The 15,822-nt window shown below is 43.4% G+C and overlaps 1 protein-coding gene across 3 annotated transcripts in view; it reads left to right on the plus strand.

Annotated features, from left to right (window-relative positions):
* Positions 1 to 9,477: 9,477 nt before the first annotated feature.
* Positions 9,478 to 15,822, plus strand: part of ACSL3 (acyl-CoA synthetase long chain family member 3) — a 75,384-nt gene continuing 69,039 nt past the window's right edge. For all 3 annotated transcript variants that reach the window (XM_078328688.1, XM_078328686.1, XM_008999571.5), the window contains exon 1: positions 9,478 to 9,700. The gene's annotated coding sequence lies outside the window, so the exon portion shown is untranslated. The remainder of the gene's footprint in view (positions 9,701 to 15,822) is intronic.

Here is a 15,822-nt window from a genome sequence, read left to right on the forward strand (position 1 = left end):
GTGATTACAGACATGAGCCACCACGCCCAGCCAAGCAAACTGTTGATTGCCCACTCATAGCAGAGGTTTTGGGTGTGCTGCACACATCCCCTTAACGTTCCCATGTCCAGGATGTGCTAATGACACCCGTGAATCTCCACCTCAGTGCCTCTACCAGTGCCTAAGCCATTGATTTGTCCTTTCTAAGATGGATCGATAACTTCAGTGTGAGTTTGCTTTTCCTGCTCACTGAGCCTTGCCAGTACCACAATCCAAGAGCTCACAAAATGTCTGACTTGCCATTATGGAATCCTATCTGGGACTGAGGGCCCACTTTATGGTGGAGGAACAGCAATGAACACGTAATAGTGGGACCTATGGATCCTACCAAGTGCTTCATCTCTGAGAAGTGCCACCCTATGGAACCCTCAGAGTCCCGTTAAAAACCCAGCGAAGGAGCCAGCTTGAGGATGATATTCTATTGGAGTATGGCCTTGTCCTTCAAAATGTGGCATGTACAGTACTTTGAACCAAAGGGTAAATGTTACTGTGTCCCCAGTAGCTAAGAATACACTCCCCAAACCTTAGTAGATGCTCTATGACTGAGCAAGATTTATCAGGGTAATTTCATTTGCTGGTGATTGGTTTAGGGAAAATGAGTTGAGTGCATCTTGGAAAGATGCAGCTGTTCATTCAACCCATACTGATGGAAGGAGAAACTGCTTTTCTCTTCTGGCTTTGGACGTGTTGTGTAAGATAAACTTGGAGCAGTGGTAGCCACCTTATCACCATGAAGAGAGAGACAACACGGAGACTGAGAATGGTACAGTGAGCAAAGAGACAGGAGGAGCTGGGCCTTTGATGACACTATTGATCCTTTAAAGCAGCCCTGGGGCTGGGTGTGGTGGCTCATACCTGTAATCGTAGCACTTTGGGAGGCTGAAGTGAGAGGATCACCTGAGGTCAGGAGTTCAAGACCAGCATGGCCAGCATGGCCAAACCCCCTCTCTACAAAAAAGACAAAAATTAGCTGGGCATGGTGGTATATGCCTGTAGCCCCAGCTACTTGGGAGGCTGAGGCAGGAGAATCGCTTGAGCCTGGAAGGCAGAGGTTGCATTGAGCCAAGACTGTGCCGTGGCACTTCAGCCTCGGAGACAGGAATAAATTCTGTCTCAAAAAAAAAAAAAAAAAAAAAAGCAGTCCTGGAACTGCTTTCCTGGACATTTTGTTAAGTGAAATAACAGATAGTTTTATTGTTTATCCACTTTTAGTCCAAAATGGGTAATTTCAGGTGATATTCATGGCAGATGTTGCTAGTTAGGCTTTTTCACATTTATCCCCTCCATGGCTTCCTTTGTGCTGATAGTGCCTTCTTTCCATTCCAGAAGTTCAAAATGCCTCTCTAACATTTCCCAGCCTCCTTTACAGATAAGATATGGATGTGTGAGCCAGTGCCTGTCAGAGAGATTTGTGGAGTGGTCTGTTGTGAGCCTTCTGAGAAGGGATTTCCTTCTTAACAAAAAGTGGCATTTGGCTGGACGCAGTGGCTCACGCCTATAATCCCAGCAGTTTGGGAGGCTGAGGCGGGTGGATTATGAGGTCAGGAGATTGAGACCATCCTGGCCAATATGCTGAAACTCTGTCTCTACTAAAATACAAAAAGTTAGCCGAGCGTGGTGGCACGTGCCTGTAATCCCAGATACTTAGGAGGCTGAGGCAGGGGAATCGCTTGAACCTGGGTGCAGTGAGACGAGACGGCGCCATTGCACTCAAGCCTGGGTGACAGAGCAAGACTCTATCTAAAAAAAAAGATAGTGACATTTAGGGAACATGTCCTTATTCTTTGGTCAGATGTTGTTGTGGCTTCATGTGATATTTGGTCAGATGCTGTTGTGCGTTCGTGTGATACTTGGCCAGATGCTGTTGTGCGTTCCTGTGATACTTGGCCAGATGCTGTTGTGCGTTCGTGTGATACTTGGCCAGATGCTGTTGTGCGTTCCTGTGATATTTGGCCAGATGCTGTTGTGCGTTCGTGTGATATTTGGTCAGATGCTGTTGTGCGTTCCTGTGATACTTGGCCAGATGCTGTTGTGCGTTCGTGTGATATTTGGTCAGATGCTGTTGTGCGTTCCTGTGATATTTGGTCAGATGCTGTTGTGCGTTCCTGTGATACTTGGCCAGATGCTGTTGTGCGTTCCTGTGATATTTGGTCAGATGCTGTTGTGCGTTCCTGTGATACTTGGCCAGATGCTGTTGTGCGTTCCTGTGATACTTGGCCAGATGCTGTTGTGCGTTCCTGTGATACTTGGCCAGATGCTGTTGTGCGTTCCTGTGATATTTGGCCAGATGCTGTTGTGCGTTCCTGTGATACTTGGCCAGATGCTGTTGTGCGTTCCTGTGATATTTGGTCAGATGCTGTTGTGCGTTCCTGTGATATTTGGCCAGATGCTGTTGTGCGTTCCTGTGATATTTGGCCAGATGCTGTTGTGCGTTCCTGTGATATTTGGCCAGATGCTGTTGTGCGTTCATGTGATATTTGGTCAGATGCTGTTGTGCGTTCCTGTGATACTTGGCCAGATGCTGTTGTGCGTTCGTGTGATATTTGGTCAGATGCTGTTGTGCGTTCCTGTGATACTTGGCCAGATGCTGTTGTGCGTTCCTGTGATATTTGGCCAGATGCTGTTGTGCGTTCCTGTGATATTTGGCCAGATGCTGTTGTGCGTTCCTGTGATACTTGGCCAGATGCTGTTGTGCGTTCGTGTGATACTTGGCCAGATGCTGTTGTGCGTTCGTGTGATACTTGGTCAGATGCTGTTGTGCGTTCCTGTGATACTTGGCCAGATGCTGTTGTGCGTTCCTGTGATATTTGGCCAGATGCTGTTGTGCGTTCCTGTGATACTTGGCCAGATGCTGTTGTGCGTTCGTGTGATACTTGGCCAGATGCTGTTGTGCGTTCCTGTGATACTTGGCCAGATGCTGTTGTGCGTTCGTGTGATATTTGGTCAGATGCTGTTGTGCGTTCCTGTGATACTTGGCCAGATGCTGTTGTGCGTTCGTGTGATATTTGGTCAGATGCTGTTGTGCGTTCCTGTGATACTTGGCCAGATGCTGTTGTGCGTTCGTGTGATACTTGGCCAGATGCTGTTGTGCGTTCCTGTGATACTTGGCCAGATGCTGTTGTGCGTTCGTGTGATACTTGGCCAGATGCTGTTGTGCGTTCGTGTGATACTTGGTCAGATGCTGTTGTGCGTTCGTGTGATATTTGGCCAGATGCTGTTGTGTTCATGTGATATTTGGTCAGATGCTGTTGTGTGTTCCTGTGATATTTGGCCAGATGCTGTTGTGCGTTCGTGTGATATTTGGTCAGATGCTGTTGTGCGTTCGTGTGATATTTGGTCAGATGCTGTTGTGCGTTCATGTGATACTTGGCCAGATGCTGTTGTGCGTTCGTGTGATATTTGGCCAGATGCTGTTGTGCGTTCGTGTGATATTTGGTCAGATGCTGTTGTGCGTTCATGTGATACTTGGCCAGATGCTGTTGTGCGTTCGTGTGATATTTGGTCAGATGCTGTTGTGCGTTCCTGTGATACTTGGCCAGATGCTGTTGTGCGTTCGTGTGATACTTGGCCAGATGCTGTTGTGCGTTCCTGTGATACTTGGCCAGATGCTGTTGTGCGTTCGTGTGATACTTGGCCAGATGCTGTTGTGCGTTCCTGTGATACTTGGCCAGATGCTGTTGTGCGTTCGTGTGATATTTGGTCAGATGCTGTTGTGCGTTCCTGTGATACTTGGCCAGATGCTGTTGTGCGTTCGTGTGATATTTGGTCAGATGCTGTTGTGCGTTCCTGTGATACTTGGCCAGATGCTGTTGTGCGTTCGTGTGATACTTGGCCAGATGCTGTTGTGCGTTCCTGTGATACTTGGCCAGATGCTGTTGTGCGTTCGTGTGATACTTGGCCAGATGCTGTTGTGCGTTCGTGTGATACTTGGTCAGATGCTGTTGTGCGTTCGTGTGATATTTGGCCAGATGCTGTTGTGTTCATGTGATATTTGGCCAGATGCTGTTGTGCGTTCCTGTGATATTTGGCCAGATGCTGTTGTGCGTTCGTGTGTTATTTGGCCAGATGCTGTTCTGCGTTCATGTGATATTTGGTCAGATGCTGTTGTGTGTTCACTTGAAACCGTGGCTGCCATCTGTGACTGAGTGGACAGTTTAAGGCTGAAACCAATATTCTGAGAATGACAGAGTGAAAGATAGGGAATTTCGCCCAGGTCCTCAACGACATGCAGAGGCCTGATCCCAGCTTGGACTTGCCCTGCCTCTTTAGTTCTTTTTATGTGACATAATAACTTCTTCTCTTTTTTTGAGACAGGATCTTGCTCTATCGCCCAGGCTGGAGTGCACTGGCATAATCATAGCTCACTGCAGTCTCGAACTCCTGGGCTCAAGCAATCCTCCTGCCTCAGCCTTTTAAGTAGTTGGCATTAGAGGGGTGTGCCACCATGCCTGCCTGATTTTCGTATTTTTTTTAAAAGATGGGGTCTCTGTGACGCCCAGGGTGGTCTTTAACTCCTAGCCTCAAATTACCCACCTCAGCATCCCAAAGTGTTGGGACTTCAAGCATGAATCTCGGCACCAAGGCAATAAAAGTCATTTAAAAATTTTTTTTTTGTTGAATGTTCTGCTTCTCAAAGTCAATCATCTTAACTCAAATGTACAGTATCATACGCCACCTTAACTCCTGCTCTCTGCTCCCCAAATTCACCAAAAGTGAACGAACTAAAAGATTTCTGTTAAAATTTTAAACATCAGCTGGTCTTGGTATTGCAGTATAATGATCATGTAAAGTGCTCATAGTATTTTATTATATAGTCAGACTATTTCTGCCATCTTTCACATGAAGCATCATTAGGTATTCATGAGAATTATGAAGACATCTCTTCTCAATGTCCCTGTTATTTGGAGAAATAACAAAACTATAAAAGGGACTGCTATACTCCTAGAGATGTTTTCATTCAGTTGGAAATAATAGTTTCTGAATTAAATTTTTTAAAAAAGAAGGAAAACATAGCCAAATTTGGTAACTCTCAAAAGCTGTCAATAAAAATATATTGAAAACTTTTCAAAAGAAAATTGTACACTTTTTTTTAAAATAAAAAAACGTAGAGAGTAGAAATACTACAGGCATACCTGGTTTTACTGCACTTTGTTTTGTTGTGTTTTTTACAGATTGGAGGTGTATTAGTCTGTTCTCACATTGCTAATGAAGACATACTAGAGACTGGGTAATTTACAAAGAAAAAGAGGTTTAATGGACTCAGTTCCACATGGCTGGGGAGGCCTCACGATCATGGTGGAAGGCGAAGGAGGAGCAAAGGCCTGTCTTATGTGGAAGCAGGCAAGAGCGTGGATGCAGGGAAAGTCCCCTTTATAAAACCATCAGATCTCACGAGACTTATTCACTAATACAAGAACGGCATGGGAAAAACCTGCCCGTGATTCAATTACCTCCCACCAGGTCCCTCCCATGACATGTGGGGATTATGGGAGCTACAATTCAGATGAGATTTTGGTGGGGCCCAGCCAAACCATATCAGGAGGTTTGTGGCAACCCTGCATTGAGTAAGTCTGTGGGCACCATTGTTCTGACAGCATCAGCTCATTTTGTGTTTCTCTGTCAGATTTTGGTAATCCTTGCAACTTTTTCATTTTTTAAATATCTGTTATGATGATCTGTGATCAGAGATCTTTGGTGTTACTATTGTAGTTGTTTTGTGACACTCTGACCTGAGGTGTCCTCATATGAGACGGTGAACTTCATTAGTGAACATGTGTGTTCTGATTCCTCTAATGACCTCCCCTCCCCAATCCCAGACCCCAGTCTCTCCCTCTCCTTGGTCTTCTTTATCCCCTGAGACATAAGGATATTGAAATTAGGCCAGTTGATAACCCTACAATGGCCTCTAAGTGTTCAAGTGAAAGGAAGAGTCACACATCTCTCACTTTAAATTAAAAGCTAAAAATGAAATGGTTAAACCTAGTGAGCAAAGCATGTTCAAAAGCCCAGGCAGGCTGAAAACTAGGCTTCTTGTGACAAGCCATCAGCCAGATGCGAATGCAAAGGAAGGTTTCTTGAGCAAAATTAAAAGTGCTACTCGAGTGAATACATAAGAAAGCTAAATAGCCTTAATGATGATATGGAGACACTTTTAGTGGTCTGGATATAAGATCAAACCAGCGATACAATTTTCTTAAACCAAAGTTTATTCCAGAGCAAGGTGTAGCTGTCTTGGACTCTATGAAGGCTGAAATAAATGAAGAAACTGCAGAAGAAAAGTTTGATGCTAGCAGAGTTTGATTCATGAGGTTTAAAAAAAGAAGCCGACTCCATAACATAAAAGAAATGCAAGATGAAGCACCTAGTGCTGATGCAGAAGCTGCAGCAAGCTATCTGGGAGATCTAGCTAGGATGGGCGATGAGGGTGGCTACACTGAACCAAGGATTTTCAAGGTAGACAAAACAATCTTACATTGCAAGGAGATGTCACCTAAGACTTTCACAGGTAGAGAGGAGAAGTCACTGCATGGGTTCAAAGCTTCAAAGGACAGGCTGACTCTGCTGTTAGGTGCTATTGCAGCTGGTGAGTTTAAGCTGAAGCCAATGATTATTTGCCATTCTGAAAATCCTAGGGCCCTTAAGAATTATGCTAAATTTACTCTGCTTGTGCTCTGTAAATGAAATAACAAAGCCTAGATGACAACTCATCTGTTTTCAGTGTTTATTGAATCGTTTAAGTGCATTTTTGGGAGTATTGTTCAGAATATATGATTACTTTCAACATATTTCTGCTATTGACAAGGCACCTGGTCAGCCAAGAACTCTGATGAAGCTGTACAAGGAAATTAATGCGGTTTTCACACCTGCTAGCACAACATTCATTCTGCAGCCCAAGGATCATGGAGTAGTTTCGATTTTCAAGTCATTATTTAAGAAATTTCATGAGGCTATGGCTGCCACAGTGATTCCTCTGATAGATCTGGGCAAAGAAAATCAAAAACTTTCTTGAAAGATTCACTATTCTAGATCCCAGTAAGGACATTCATAATTCATGGGAGGAGGTCAAAATATTGATATTGACCTTCCTTCCAAACAGAAGTTTGGAAGAAGCTGATTTCAACCCTCACGGTTTACTTTGAGGGGTTCGAGACTTCAGTGGAAAGAATACCTGCAGATATGTTAGAACTAGCAAGACGGAATTAGAAGTGGAGCCTGAAGACGTGTCTGAATTGCTGCAATCTCATAATAAAACTTGAACAGAGGAAGAGTTGCTTCATCTGGATAAACAAATAAAGTGGTCTTTTACGGCGGAATCTCCTCCTGGTGTAGATACTGTGAACATTGCTAAAATGACAAGAATGGATTTAGAATATTACATAAACTTAGTGGATAAAGCAGGGCAAGGTTTGAGAGGATTGACTCCAATTTTAAAAGAAGTTTTACCGTGGGTAAAATGCTATTAAGCAGCACTGCATGCTACAGAGAAATTGTGAAAGGAAGAGTCAACCCAAGTGCACATTTCATTGTTGCCTATTTTAAGAGATTGCCACAGCCATCCCTGCCTTCAGCAACCATCAACCCCAAGGCGAGATCCTCCTCCAGCAAAAAGATTACAACTTCCTGAAGACTCAGATGATTGCTGGCATTTGTTTTAGCAATAAAGTATTTTAAAATTAAGATATATACATTGTTTTGTTAAATATAATGCTATTGCACGCTTCATAGTATACACATAACTTTTATATTTACTGGGAAACCAAACAATTCATGTGACTCACTTAATTTTGATATTCACTTTAAGTGGCAGGGGTCTGAAATTAAGCTCACAATATCTCTGAAGTATCTGTCTATATTTCTGCTTAGCTTAAGCATTAAACAGCCAATCAGAATTTAGAATTTTAATTCCCTGGACTCTCTTCTTTTAAATATAAGCCCACATCTATCATATATAATAAATATCCATAATATAAAGATAATAAGGAAAGATACTGTTGGAATTCTAGTATTCTGTCTTAGGCTTACGGATAGATAAAAAGGTTCAATATTAGTTTTCTTCTCTTGGAAGAAAACTAGTATTTTCTAGAGGCTTTTCTTGGTTGTGGAAGTACCACGTTTAAAGCCTGTTTCTCTCTGCAGAGCAGCGAATGTCTTCTCACATAAGCCATTCTGTATTTCACCTATCTTCGGGATGTATCCTTTGATAACATTTCTACAGATTAATGAGCAACTGAACTGCCATACTTTGTAGTGGGAGAACAGGCTGCCTGAGTCAGGTATCCATCCCTTTAGGTACTCAATTGGCCCAGGGTCAGTAAGCTCTATTCGCTTGGTGCATCATCGCTCCACCTAGTTCAAGTTCTGGCAGCTTCCTGATTTTGAGATTCTCTTGGGAAATGAGGCCCAGCTTTAGCTTGAGGCTGGCTCAGGAAGGCAACCTTTCACCTAGTTAAGGAAAAGTTCACAGGCAAACTAAACAATACGTTGGGTTGAAAAAAGAGGCCAATCCTACTATTACTGGGTTAATGAAAGTCTTCTTTCTTATAGTACACGTAGTTGTACCACAGGTAGTCATTTGTGTTTGGGGATGTGTGTGCACGTGTAAGTGTGGGTGTGTGTTTTGTTTGCCTGTGGGGAGGTAGTTTACTTGCACTGGATGATTTCTTTTTCTTGTGTAGTGTCTAAAATGAGATACAATGGCAAACTCCTTAAAATACAGAAAGACTGTGGATTCCTAAGAACGTTCAAAAACAATAATTTGGAGTAAACTTAATTTTTTGAAAAGAAATAGCAAATTTGCATGGCGAGTGCATTTAGGGGAAAACGGGTTATATGCCAGGTTAAGTGAGGCCAAAACAAGGTAAATGATGATGGATAAGCTTTGAGTTTTTGAATCTCTTCTTGCCCCAGGCATTTCCAAAAGCCATTTTTTTGGCAGGATTTAACAGCAATTTGTGCAAGAACAGGATAACTAATCTAGTTAAAAACGAAAAAGAAGATGTACGTCATTTCATAATTTACATTGAAATTTATACATTACAGCAATAATTGTGCGTCTGTTAATTTTTTTGTGGGGGCGGGAGGTGTTTTTTCCTGGAGGGACAGCTCCTGCAGACCCTACTGGGCTGGCCTTTCCTCTCACGTCGCTGCCGCAGATCCCCGCTGCTACCCGCAGTCCGTCCTTCTCCGCCGACCGGGTTCCCATTCCCGCTCCCGCCCCCGCCCGGCGCAGGCTGCAGCCAGGTCCGGTCCGCGGCGGCTCCACAAAATGACCCGTAGTAACCTCGCCCCGCCCCGGGCCGCCAGCGCCAAGCTCCCTGGCCCAAATTCGATAGGCCCAGCCCCTCACGCGCCACCGCCCGCGGGCCAATGGGCGGCGGCCTCTCTGCATATGCAACGAGCGCCGGCCGAGGGTGCGCATCCCAGGCGGTTCCGCTCAACAGACGCTGCTCTGCCGGCGCCGGTGTGCGGCGCAGCCGTTGTTGCTGCGGCCGGGGCCGAGACGAGAAGGCGGCGGACGGGGTCGCGGACGTTCGTCCCCTCGCAGTGCGGCCCCGACGGCTGCTCTCGGGTCTACGGGCGGTGGCGCGGGGCGTGAACGGTCTGGGGGTCTTCCAGGCCTGCGTGGGCCCGAGGCCGCAGGAACCCGGACCCCGGTGTCGCGGTGAGTGCGGCGCCCGTTGTGGGAGCGGTGGGAGCCGGTTGGCGGCGCGGCCTCCGCGTGCGGTTCGGCTGGGCCCTAGGGGCGCCCCGGCCTCGGGATCCGGGACCCCGAAGTCGGCGCCGCACCTGGCTGCTGGCTGAGCGCTAGGGCGGCCCGCGGTGCCAGGAGCAGCAGCGCGCAGGGTGGGAGGCGGCCTGCTGGGGTCTGGGAAGCGACTGACGTGGGGCCTCGGCTCAGGGCCCACGCGAGCCGGGAGCTGCAGCCCGAGGGGCGTGGGGCGGCGTTGACCAGGGTGGGAGGATGCACTGCGTGCCTCCCAGCGCAGTGGGGCGGGGTAGGGGACAGGCCCCTTGAATTAGGGGGAGCTCTGCCGCGGCCCCGGCAGTGCGGTGTCCGTGGGAGGAGACTCAGCCCTGCGATTTCGGAAAACCCTTGCTTGGCAGGGCGCGAGAGGCTGTTGCTGCGTGGGGTGAGACGAAATTGGGTGCGTGAGGTGCGTCGACCTTGGTAATTGCTTCTAGACGCTATCGTGGTGATGGTCCTGGGTTTGAGACTGATATCGAGGTTGAGAGTTGCAGGTTTACTTTTCCCCAAGTGCGTTTTAATCACACACTGGTGATAGGATGGGTAACTCAGGAAGTGCTCACTACCAGCCATTCTGTGGGGTTGGTGTTATCGGGCTCGTTTCACAGATGAGGAGCCCGAGGCACAGATTTTAAAATGGTTTACCCAGGTGGTCTGATACTAGAAAATGTGCTCTAAAGCTGTTGTATATAAGGCCACTCTAAAATGAAAAGGCTGGAGGAATGTCTTTAAAATTACGTGGAAGCTAGAGAGGCAGTAGGCTTTGTGATAGAAATTATAGCCGGAAAGAACCACAAATAGCTGATATTTATTGAGCATTTATTACATGCCACGCACTGTTCGGAGAGCTTTTTGTACAGTGTCTTTACACTATTAACCGCCCTCCGGGGTGGGGGTTATTCCCATTTTACAGCGGGTGAAACTGCAGATTGGACGTATTAACTTGTCTCAGATCTCAGCTGGTAAGAAGCGGGGATTCAGACAGGCCTCTGTAAATCTGGAGCTCGTAAATCTAACCACTGTATTTTGCTGCCCCTCCTTGGTGGCTGGCTGAATAGTTTCCACAGCGGATTTTAGTCTGGGTGGTCAGGAGAGCCGTAGTTTGATACCTTCTTTCATGATCATCAACCTATTTTGTTTCCCCAAATTAGTTCTGAGAGTTAAGGATGCTCCCGAAAGTGTATTAGGAGGTTGTTATAGGGGAGAGGTGGTGTCATGGGAATCTGTTGTACAGACTATTTTGTTTTCTGGCGTTTTTCGGTGCACTTCTCACACTCGGGGATGAATAAAGCTTCTGTTGTAATTCTCACATGTGTTTTCTCTTCAGACTTTTCCTGGTTTCTCTTTTCTATAAAAAGTACTGGTTTTGTAGGATGATATTGGGTGTAGGGACAGAGTGGACCATTGGATCTAAGGGGCAGGGTGACAAGTCACCTCATATCTTTGGATCTCAGTTACTGAATTTGTAAGATGTTTTGACTCTGTGACTGAAAGCTTAAATATTCTGAAAGTCTGAAATATTCTCCTTGAAGGAAGAAAGGAAGAATGGGAGAAAAGAAGGATGCACAACTTGTGAGGGGAAAATCATCCTCTGTCTGGTTTGGGGTGAGGGTCAGGTCTTAAAGCCTCAAGATGTGTTTCATTTGCTTATGTGCTTCGCTGCTGTTCAGTTTCAGTTAAGTGACTGTTTCATTCCTCAGTCAATTAATTGCCTCACCTAGAGCCATTTAATTTCTGTTCTATGTCAGGCACCTTATTAGGTGCTGGGAATACATTCGTGAATAGAGGGAAAAATAAGCAAGCACCAAATGGTCATACAAATGAATAGGTAGTTGTAAGTTTGATAGGGATGATGAAGGAAAAGTATTGTGTGAATGAGGATTATGAGCAAGATTATGTTGCAGATGGAAATCTAGTCTAGGGAGCAATTTTTGAATTGATGTGGTGATATTTTACTAGAGAACAGTTTTGAAATCTGAGCCTGCAAAGAGTTTGGGAACTTGTGAGCAACAATAATTCTTTTCATTTCAGTGTCTTTCCTACACAGAATGTCATCCCAGCTCACATTGCAAGATAAGAAAGTGAGATAGGCAACTTTTTCAGGTTGTCATTCTGTCTGCCTTCAGGGTACTTAAATAGACCTCTAATACTTTCTCCCACTGAAGATGAACTCTAAGGGGGAGTAAGACTCTTTTATGTGAGATTTGGGCTTGCATATGGAATTTCAATATTTTTTTAGGAAAGCTAGACCAAGGGTGATAGGCTTTTAAAATAAGCAGCATCATCATTATCAAAAGTATCCATTGTAGTTTACACTTCACAGGGTCATTTAACTTAAAAGTCTCATCTCTTAGGAGATCAGTTTTTGATGGCTGGATGGGGAACTATAGATTGTTAAAAATACATAAATGTCTCAGTTGAACATGTATGAAACCAATATAAATAATACATTGCAATATATTTACTTAATGGCCATCTGCATGCAAAACATCGTCCTGGGGGCACCATGTGGAATAAATAAAAAAGATGAACTTGCCAAAGTTCCTGCTTTCAAAGAGATTTCAATTAATAAAAACGAATACACAAATTTAAGGTTTTTTAAAAATTTTTTCAAAGTATTAGCCTATGTTGGCTCATTTGATCCTCTTAAGAGCCATATATGATAAAAAAATATTGAGAAAATGGAGATATAAAATTGTCAGGATATGATGCTAAATAGTATATGGAGTGGGAGAAAGAGGTGTCAAGTGGTTACTAGATTTCAGACCTATGCAGCCCAAGGGGTTTGTGTGCTATTCACTGAGCTGGGACTTACTGGTAGAGAACTAGGTTCTTGATATGGAAAGAGCACGAGTTCAATTTTGGAAGTGTTCAGTTGGAGCTGCCTTTGAGGTCTCCATTGAGGTGCTGTCTTAGTGCTCAGGATTGGGGTGGCCATTTACCATTTTGAAGCCCTCCATGTAGAGGCAAGAGCTGAAACCACAGGCATGGGTCAGACTGCCAAGGGGAGGCTGTAGAGTAAGAACAGAAGGAGGTCTGGGATGGAGCCAGGTAGAGGAGGTTGAGCTTGGAAAGGAGAGAAGCTGATGTCCCCCAAGGTCGATGAGTCAGTACTGTGGAATGCTCCTATGGGAGAAGAATTGAGAACCATCCATTGGATTTAGCAAGGTGAAGGTCTTTGGAATAAGGATAATAGCTGATACCTTTATAGTAAACTGTGGCCAGGTGCTGTTCTAATTTTCATCTCATTCAACCTTATGAAATAGGTTCTTTTATCATTCTTATATTTGCAGTTGAGGAAACTGAAGCACAAAGGAACTTAAGTGTGTTGTGCAAATGTGTGCTAAGTGTGTGCTGGATTTCATGCCAGGCAGTTTGGTTCCAGAGTCCATGTTCTTAACCTGGGGGCTGCATCTCTTCTCTGGAGTGACAGTTCACTTGAAGTTCATAATTAACCTCCGAAGGCATGATTATATAGGAAAAGGAGCTATGATGACATTTAGGGGCAATTTTATATGTGTTTTAATCACACAAAGTTGCTGCCCCAAATAAAACTCAAGTTTTTATTTTTTAAATACAGGGGGAAATCATAAGGAAATAGAACTTAACTAGTTTTTCTTCTTTTTTTTTTTTTGAGACAGAGTCTTGCTCTGTTTCTCAGGCTGGAGTTCAGTAGCAGGATCTCAGCACACTGCAACCTCTGCCTCCTGGGTTCAAGTGATTCTTCTGCCTCAGCCTCCTGAGTAGCTGGGATTACAGGTGCCCGTCACCATGCCTGGCTATTTTTTGTATTTTTAGTAGAGATGGGGTTTCACCATGTTGCTCAGTTTGGTCTCGAACTCCTGACCCGTGTTGGCCTCCCAGAGTGCTGGGATTATAAGCGTAAGCCACCATGCCTGGCCTTAAATTTTCTTTGTGGACTTAAAGAAAGTCCTTCAGGATACTTTCCCCTTTAACGTTTCTTCGCAGGAGTTGTTATCATTGACTTTTTAGATTCGAATATAAAGGAATTTGGGATCCCCTAATCTGCTAATTTCATTTTCTTTTCTGTCTTTTGACTAATATATAGACATATTTTCTGTCTGTTTGAAAAGTATTTCATAAAATTTAATCCACTTAAACCCATTCCTTTCTCCCAGATCTTACTGTTAACTACTGCTCTGAATTTGGTGTTTATTATTCCTGTGTATTATTCTACAGTTTTATTACACATATGTATTTCCTTAGACAGTATATAGTATTGCTTTGTATATTCTTAAAGTTTATATAGATGGTACTATATATACTCTTGTTCAACATACTTTTTTTTCCTTTTACTTCCACTCAAAGTCACTTATCAGTGTGGTTTCATGAATTGAGTTTCAACTCAGTTCATCAGTGTGGGTTCACGTCAATTTATGTCATTTATTTTTACTGCAACATGTTACTTCATTTTAGGTCTATACCACTTTTATTTCCTCTTTGCTCTGTTGATAGGCATTTAGGCTGTTTCCATTTTTTTGTTACTACAAACATTATTACCATAAATATTATTAAACACAAATCTTCGTCAATTTTAATTTTTGGCACTGTAGTTAGCCTGTGCTCCTTTTTCTTCTTTTCATTCTTGTTTTTGCTATCCTATAATCTTTTCATCATTTGACCTAAGGTACATTTCTTTGTCCATAATACTTACAGTGTAAAACTATAATGGGCACTTTTCTTCCAAGACTCGTTTTAGTAACCTTTATTTAACTTCCTTTGCTTTTTTTTAAATAATAAAAATATCTTAAAATATAGGAATATCTTAGTAGATATTTTACAGATACATATTATTTTACTTCTAATTCCATGCATGAATGTAGGGATAATTCACATGTACTCTTTCTCTTGGGAACTGTTTCTGTGTTAATGTACATATGATTTAGCTAGTTCTGTATTTCAGTGTTTGTTTTCTTTAAATGTTTCCCTCTAAATGTAGTGTACTTTTTTTCATTGTAGTTTACTAGGTAGGAACATAGGCTCAGAGTTAAGATTGCTTGGATTTAAATCCTGGCTCTACTTTTTAGCTGTGTGTCTTTGGGCAGCATATTTGATTACTATGTCTCAATTTCTTCAACTGTAAAATAGAAATAACGATAGAAACCTACCCATAGATTGTTGTGAGATTCAAATGAGGTGTCTGGCATAGTCATTATTCAACACATGTTAACTATTTGTATTAGTTTTATTTATTGTTGGAGTATGCAGTATTTTCTAAGTCTATTCAGTTTGTGTTGTTACCTTCTCTTTTGCAGCATTATTTTCACACATCTATGCCTCAGGAAATGTCTGATGTGTTATAACTATTTGTGAGTGGAGATTGGGAAGAGATACTGTAAACAGTAGTAAACTGCAAGTTGAGGGACATTAACTAGATTTTATTTTATTTTCATAACAATAATTTAGGATTTGGCCAGGTGCAGTGGCTCATGCCTGTAATCCCAGCACTTTGGGAGGCTGAGGTGGGTGGATCACCTGAGGTCAGGAGTTTGAGTCCAGCCTGGCCAGTAAGGCGAAATCCCTTCTCTACTAAAAATACAAATTAGCTGGTTGTGGTGGTGGGTGCCTGTAATCCCAGCTGCTCGGGAGGCTGAGGCAGGAGAATCTCTTGAACCCAGGAGGTAGATGTCGCAGTGAGCCGAGATGGCATCATTGCACTCCAGCCTGAGCGACAGAGGGAGACTTCGTTTCAGGAAAGAAAAAAAAAATTTAGTTTTTATCCTGTTTCAATTTTTTTGAAATATGTATAAAGCATTTTGAAAGTGGGTTGAGATGGTGAAATTCTCAAATAATTAACAAGGGTATACTCTTGTTAGTTTGAAATATCTTTTGTAATATGACCCTGATAATGATTCAGATGGTGTTTCTAAGTATATTATCCTATATCATCAACCTTGTGTTCAGTGGAGAAGGCACCATTGGCATCCATGTATGTAAAGCTGGATAGGTAAATTTGAGCTAGTGACTTAGCCTTTCTCAGCTTTCCGTTTCCATTTCTGTAACATAAAGATTTCAGT

This window comes from Callithrix jacchus, chromosome 6 (assembly GCF_049354715.1).
Source record: "Callithrix jacchus isolate 240 chromosome 6, calJac240_pri, whole genome shotgun sequence".
NCBI lineage: Eukaryota > Metazoa > Chordata > Mammalia > Primates > Cebidae > Callithrix > Callithrix jacchus.